The sequence below is a fragment of the Melopsittacus undulatus genome, chromosome 7, assembly GCF_012275295.1.
Source record: "Melopsittacus undulatus isolate bMelUnd1 chromosome 7, bMelUnd1.mat.Z, whole genome shotgun sequence".
NCBI classification, from domain to species: domain Eukaryota; kingdom Metazoa; phylum Chordata; class Aves; order Psittaciformes; family Psittaculidae; genus Melopsittacus; species Melopsittacus undulatus.
In genome coordinates this window covers 28,546,156-28,552,155 of record NC_047533.1, presented here as the reverse complement: position 1 = coordinate 28,552,155, position 6,000 = coordinate 28,546,156, and positions in this window count along the sequence as shown.

Here is a 6,000-nt window from a genome sequence, read left to right as displayed (position 1 = left end):
ATCCCCCAAACAGAAAAAGGGAATAACACCAATTCAGTAAAACAAGTTCTTTCTGTGTTGTTAGTTCTGTAAAAGATAGTGTTATACTGTATAAAGACTGGGGTATAATACCCCCTGCTTTCCTATGGGGAAAAAAACAGACTTTCTGCAAAATATGACCTAGGAGCTTCTCAAAATCCCTCAAGATAAGTTGATGCCTGAATAAGATGAAATGGGAATGCCAAGGTGAAAAAACAGAGGAGGACACACTGGCTGAGGACTGCAGCCTGCTGCAGAGCCTGGGGAAGCTGAAGTTCTAAATCAAGTTAAACAGAAACAGTTTTCAAATGTTTGTATCTCCTGTTTACTTTTTACACAGAAATTATCCTTTAGTTTCAAATGTCAGAATTCTTCAAATGCCCTTGAGCTTGCCTTGGGGCAGGGGGGCAGGGGAACATTAACATAAGGAAAAAAACGGTAGATCTCTTCCACTTCCCTTTAGAGTTATGGGAAGAACTAAACACAAGACTAACAAGGGACAAAACAGTTATGACAACAACAGATCTGTGCTGTCCTTTGCTCTAAACATGTACTATGTTTACCGTCTCCTCTTCCTGCAGTTTCATCCAAGTCTTTTCTTTGCAGGTCAGAAACTTCTATTTCTTTAGGGGCAAAGGACATCCAAAGTATGTCAGCTTTATTGCTTCAAGCACAGCATGTTCCTGCCAATATTCCTGTACCTCAAGCATGGTAGAAGTCTTCCTCCAGAAAAACCTCATTCAAATGCTACATTTACACTGAAGATATTTTAAACCATCTCAACTTTGACCCAGCAGCTATGGGACTGCAGTTTCTGATACTGTAAAATTCATTTTCCAAAGAGATTCCGTTTATGAAAACAATCTTCCTGTACCTCCCTCTGTCATTTAAGCTTGTCCCCCCAGCTCAGCTCCCCTACGATTTTGAGATCTATCAGCCAATGTCAGTTAGAAAGGAGTAGAAGTCTTGAAAATGCTCCCTCCTCCCATGTAGGAGCAGGGCTTTAAACATGAAACTGATCACATCATCTGGGTTTGTGCACTTCCCAGAAATGGGATGAAGGCAAGCCAGAAGTTTCCACAGGGAAGAAGCAAATGCAAAGGATGGGACAGCCCAGAGAACAAGAGGCAGGGAATGACGGGAGGCAAAGGCCATCTTTTCCGACAACAACACTGTCTTCTTTCATGAGACTCCAGCATAAACAAGGCTGATACACATCATTCTGGCAGGCTGTGCTTTGCAGGATTCACTTTCATTTACTTTCACAGGGTTTCCCTCAATGCAAAAAGCAGCATTATCCCTCTTGCTTTTCTGATGGGCATGATGGCCCGTGCTCTGGGGATGGTGAGTACTGCTGCTGTGATCTCAGCAGTATCAGTGCAGCTGCCAAGGTCAGACCTGCACAGGGGACTCATACCCTACTGCCCCATGGAGACATACATCTGCTGCCTTCCTTACCTATACTGACACTACATGCAATAAAGAAGCTCTCCAAGTACCAAGGTGATGAACTCAGTCTTGTTCCCAGATATTCCCAAAAGCATCAAGCCCTGAGTCAAGGTGTTTGAAAGACTCAGTGCCTGTTTTGTAAAGGGTTTTTACTAAGTGTGGTATTCTTTCTTCTCATGCTCACCTATAATGGCAGCTGGCTTGCAAGGTCCAACCTGTTTATCTACAGCAGTTTCTAGCTTAAACTCATTCTGCAAGTTAGTTCTGAAGATTAAAAGATCTGCTCATTTTATCACAAAACTGGAGACGGCCTTGAAAGGCAATGCATTGCTGAGGCAGCCTAGTGCAGGTAGACCTGCATTTGGAACTCCAATGAACTTTCACCCTTGCTAAAAAAAACCCTAAAACGGGACCTACTTTCTGTGCATGCAATCACTTACATTTAATAGCAATTGGGAAGGAGAAAAAAATGCTGACAACTTTTACCGCAATTTGACAAGTTTTACTGAAAACCTTGTGGGCTGAGCTGCCACAATCTATTAAACTGTACATTGCCTAAGCCCACTCTGTCTTGCATTAATTACAAAAGAGAAACCAGATCTTGAAAAATCTTAATGGCAGCATTATTTTAACATCGTGATTTTAAAGCTGAACTCCTTTGCCTGTGAAAAACTGGCAGAACCTGATTAAAAAGTAAAGTTAAAAAATTATATCTGATGGCAATTAATTGACTCATTAAAATCCGTCTTTCATTTGGCTGAATAATAAACAAAAAATGTGATCTCAAAACAAAACTAAGGGAGCAGGTGAAAATGGCAACAGCAACATAAAAATTGATGCTGTTGGCATCAAGTAGCAATTCTTTGTGCTGCTATCCCATCTCCCCGTCGGAGTTGTTCCGGTTTTTACACAAGTTTTTACACTAGATTGTCCTGTATTCAGCTGAATCACTCACTTGCCTTAAGACTGTGCTGTTTTTGCACTTACTAGTTTAATGCAAAACAGCAGAGGAGCCCTGTCTATCCACTCCAGAATATAGAATATGCATTAAAAGCCAGGACTGGTCTTTCAGGGGAGCTGAAACAAAAAGCAATGTATCCTTCCTTTATGGTACCCAAACTGAGGGAGGAGTGGAGGGGGAGGTGATGTCTACTTGAGTTTCTGCACTGAGACTCTGAGGCCATGACTGCTCTGAAAACCATTCTAGAATAGGATAATGGCAGGTTCGTTATAACCTAAACATACTGCATAAAAAAAATGAACATCAAGATTTTGTTCATATGCACTAAAGGTCTTATGCCAAGTATGCTCCTTGGCTCAATTTTATTTTCATCTTCTGCATGTATGGCTGACTGCACTCTGGCGTAAACTCCATGCCATTTTGGAAAGACTGGTAGCACTCGTGGTATAAAACCAGCTTGAATTTTCTCTGTTTTTGTCTACTTCTACAGAAGAAAATGGAACGTCCATGCGGTCACATCTATGCATATGTGGCCAGGGTTTGAAGACCGTGTGATGGCAAGCATAGTTCTTCTGTAGGTAATGCTACATAGTTCTGAACTAAAACTTGCCTGCTATCATGAGAGTTGGATTATTTAAAGTAAGATGGCTATGTCGTGCAAGATATTTCTTTGATGTTTTTGGAGTCTGAAATTGTATTTTACGAACCAACTATAGCCACACACGTATCATCGGAATAAAATGGAAAGGCAAATGGATTGTCTGGGTCAATCTTAACGTTAGGTCTCCAGTATTTTCTTTGGCTAACCTTCAGCCTGCCCCGGGATTTCATGCGCCTCAGGACCAGGGGCTCTGCTGCCAGTAGCGCAGAGACAGATCCAGGGCTGAGGCTTGTGCCCCCGGGCAGCGTCCCACCTCCTCCCACCGCCCCGTCACCAAATACATACATAAATAACGGGTCTGACACAGGAAAAACCAAACAAACATACCCAACACCCAACCCAGAACCGCCGTTGTTGGTATTTTTCACCGCCCCTTCGCATAATTAATATATTCGCATTTCCTCCCACTCTCCCAATGGGCTACCAGCTGCAGAGGTCCTGAATAGCGAGCTTAATTGGGCTTTGTCATGCAGAGTATCCCCGCTTTCTATAGCAGGTTACAAAGGGCCTTTGGCAGACGTGGCGGGCTTCCCCTGCGGCGGGCCCTGCCCGGCTGTGCCCATCACCTCTCCGTACACCGCCCAGGTACACCCGACACCACCCGTGCCCGGTGCAGGGTCACTCACCCCCAACGCCTCGCTCCCCAAGAGCTGACCGGTACGGGGTCGCGGGTCCTGTCCCTCTGCTCCCGCGGGACAGTCCGATCTGCCTCGGCCCTTTCCCCGTTGCGAACTTGGTAAAAGTCTCAGCCAGAGTTTATTTCCGGCACGAACTATTGGTTTATTAAAACTCAGACCTTACGAGCAAATGTTCCCGTGTCACAGCAAATCGGGGTGATTAGGATTAATTAGCAAACCCCTGGCTCACAAGAAATTCCCCATTATAGGCTAATCATACATTCTCTATATGACATAAATAGCGTAGGGGGGCAGGGTGGTGTGGATATTCACTGCGAATTACAACTAATTATCATTGGATACGGAGCTGCTCCTTCTGCCTGTTGATCAGCACTGTTGCCTTCAGACTATCTTTTCCCCCACCCTTCCTTGTTTCTTGTTTTGACAGTTTAAATCCAGGTCTAGGTGACATAGAAAGCTAATAAAATTCTCATTTCATTGTTAATCTGATTTCATCGCAGTATAGGTTTTTACCCTCACACCTGCATGGCAGGGTGTAATTCCATTAACAATAACAATAATAAAAAAAATCAACATATTCATTGCATGTCTTTTCCCTGATGATATATTGTGAGCAGTGTGAGTTGAAAAAGAGCCATTTATTCTCACCGTGAATGAGTCTGCCTGGAACTGAAGACTTCACCTGCCTCCTCAGTCAATTAGGAATGTATCGAAAATTCTACCAGAAAACGAGTTAAATTAACCGTTAGCTAATTTCCTTGTGTCCCTCCTACATAATCCTCCCTTTTCAGCTTGCCCCAGAAATTACCACATGTTGCAAGGTTCAAATAGTGCCTAATGAAACAGTGACTAAATGGTCTGCTCAAACCCACAGTGAAGGCCTTTCGCTGTGCCTGCAAAGCCGGGGGGGGGTGAGGGGGGCTGCAGCGGTCGGGCTTCCCCATCTTAAAAAATAAAATCATTTTTAAGAGAAAAATGTATAAATCCTCGGGGTTTGGTAGCAAAGTCTCACCGATGGAGCTGCGCCTTCCCTCCCTTCCCCTGCACCAGCACCGGGCTGCGGCACTCGGCAGCCCGGGCAGACGAAAGGTGTCCCGAAGGGAAGGGAAGCACCGGGGACCCGGGGGGAGACCACACAGGATACGGGAGAGGCTGCGCTTGCACGCGGGGTGAGAACACGCGTGGGCTTCCTGGGGGATTAACCAGCTTTATTTTCAACACCCCGTGTCGGTGCTTTCTCCGAGGGTGGATAAAGGGATTTTGGAAGGACAGCCTCTGTATTGCTGGGCGCTGCCGAGAGGCAGCGTCTTCCCCCGGCATTTCCACATCTCCCCGCCGCTTTCTTTACATTCCCTCGGAGGCGGAGCGTTTTCTCTCTTTTGTCAGTGCTTCCGCGTAAATTGTAAAACTTGGTTTTCCAGAGGTCCCTTAGTTTGAGGGCGGAAAGAAAAAACAGCCCCGGTCAGTAATCTTCATGGCAAAACCCGCCCGGAGAGGAGCTCGGCCCCGCAGTTACGAGCTCTTTTTCCTGTCCAAAGCGGCTTCACTGAAGTGTCATCCACTGAAACTCGGTGAATTCCGCAAAGAGAGTTGAGTCACTTATTTGAAACGGTGAGGCTAATACAAAGTCATCAAAGCACTATGGTTCTTGTCTTTAAGTGACAACCCTCTTTATTGAACGGCTTGAAATACGCCTCCTGCTTTTCAATGTCTCTCTATCCATCTTTGTCTGCTCTTCAGAAAAGTGGACAATATACAGCAAAGCCTGGCGAGCTCCCCACGCTCTGGCCTGGGCAGTGCCAACGTTAGCCTTGAAATTGTCACTCCTTCATTAATCTGAAACTCGTTATTTTTCCAGAGCACACAGAGCACACGCTTCTGATCGCTTTGGGTTCGCTCCCAAAGGCTCAGGGCCCGCCGGAGGCGCAGGATGGGGCCGGGCAGGGGGGAGGAGAGGAGAGGCCGTCTGGAAGGCGCGGAGAGGAACGCGGAGCCATGCCGAGCTCCCCGGCAGCTGTCCTGAGCACGGCTTTCTGCCCGGGACCGGGAGCTGCAAACCCTCCCCTGGGGCTTCTCCCACCGAAACCCCCCACTTTCACCCAGTGAAATCCCGGAGGTGCGCAAAGTCTCGGCCTAAAAAGCAGCCGAGCAGCCGCGGATAATAATAATAATTAATAATAATAGTAGTAATAAAAATTTGGGGCCGGGCTTGTTTCACCTGCAGGCCCCAGCCCAGGAACGGAGAGCTGCGCCCTCTGGGCTGGTGGCAGGAT